This window comes from Aptenodytes forsteri, unplaced genomic scaffold (assembly GCF_000699145.1).
Source record: "Aptenodytes forsteri isolate BGI_AS27 unplaced genomic scaffold, ASM69914v1 Scaffold61, whole genome shotgun sequence".
NCBI lineage: Eukaryota > Metazoa > Chordata > Aves > Sphenisciformes > Spheniscidae > Aptenodytes > Aptenodytes forsteri.
In genome coordinates this window covers 84,264-86,133 of record NW_008794443.1, presented here as the reverse complement: position 1 = coordinate 86,133, position 1,870 = coordinate 84,264, and positions in this window count along the sequence as shown.

The following is a 1,870-nucleotide window of genomic DNA, read 5'->3' as shown; positions in this document are numbered from 1 at the left end:
GGCACCGCGCCGTGCCCCCCCCGCCATGGCCCGCCATGACACCACACTGTCCCCGGGACACCCCGTCCCCACGCCACCCCGTCCCTGGGATGTCCCATCCCCGTGCCACCCCGTCCCCATCCCATCCCGGTGATGTCCCATCCTCGTGCCACCCTGTCCCCACGCTATCCCATCCCTGTGATGTCCCAGCCCCATGCCGTCCCATCCCCATGTCCCTTGTCACCACACCAACCTGTCCCCATGCCACCCACCCCTGTGCCACCCCACCTCCATGCCACCCGAACCCCAAGCCACCCCCGCCCCATGCCACCCTATGCCCAGGCCACCCAAGTGCCACCCCATCCCTGTGTCACCCCACTCCACTGCATCCCCCTGCTACCTTGTCCCCGCGACATACAGTCCCTGTGACACGAGGTTCCTGGGTGACCCTGTCCCTGTGACACCCCCCATCCCTGTGCTCTCCTGTCCCCATGCTACCCTGTGCCAACCATCCTGGTGCCACCTTGTCGCGGTGTCGTCCCATCCCTGTGTCACCCTGTCCCATTGAATCCCTGTGCCACCCTCTCCACGTGCTGCCCCCTCCCACTGGGTGACCCTGTCCCTGTGACACCCCCCATCCCTGTGCTCTCCTGTCCCCATGCTACCCTGTGCCAACCATCCTGGTGCCACCTTGTCGCGGTGTCGTCCCATCCCTGTGTCACCCTGTCCCATTGAATCCCTGTGCCACCCTCTCCACGTGCTGCCCCCTCCCAGTGCCCTGCGCCCTCCAGTCCCCATGACACCCTGATGTCACCCTGTCCCCCTGCCACCCCATCCCAGTGCCAGCTCATCTTGGTGCCACCCTGTCCCATTGCATCCCTGTGCCACCCCATCCGTGTGCTGTCCCATCCCAGTGCCCTCCAGCCCCTGTGTCACCCCGATGCCACCCTGTCCCCATGTCACCCCGTCCTGGTGCCACCCTGTCCCCTGGCCACATCATCCCAGTGCCCTCCAGTCCCCATGTCACCCCATCCCAGTGCCACCCCATGCCAGTGCCACCCTGGCTCATTGCACCCCTGTGCTAACCCATGCCAGTGCCACCCTATCCTGGTGCCACCTTGTCCCGGTGCCACCCTGTCCCGGTGCCCTCCAGTTCCCATGACACCCCGATGTCACCCTGTCCCACTGCCACCCCATCCCAGTGCCAGCTCATCTTGGTGCCACCCTGTCCCATTGCATCCCTGTGCCACCCCATCCGTGTGCTGTCCCATCCCAGTGCCCTCCAGCCCCTGTGTCACCCCGATGCCACCCTGTCCCCATGTCACCCCATCCCGGTGCCACCCTGTCCCCTGGCCACATCATCCCAGTGCCCTCCAGTCCCCATGTCACCCCATCCCAGTGCCACCCCATGCCAGTGCCACCCTGGCTCATTGCACCCCTGTGCTAACCCATGCCAGTGCCACCCTATCCTGGTGCCACCTTGTCCCGGTGCCACCCTGTCCCGGTGCCCTCCAGTTCCCATGACACCCCGATGTCACCCTGTCCCACTGCCACCCCATCCCAGTGCCAGCTCATCTTGGTGCCACCCTGTCCCATTGCATCCCTGTGCCACCCCATCCGTGTGCTGTCCCATCCCAGTGCCCTCCAGCCCCTGTGTCACCCCGATGCCACCCTGTCCCCATGTCACCCCATCCCGGTGCCACCCTGTCCCCTGGCCACATCATCCCAGTGCCCTCCAGTCCCCATGTCACCCCATCCCAGTGCCACCCCATGCCAGTGCCACCCTGGCTCATTGCACCCCTGTGCTAACCCATGCCAGTGCCACCCTATCCCGGTGCCACCTTGTCCCGGTGCCACCCTGTCCCGGTGCCCTCCAGTCCCCATGACACCC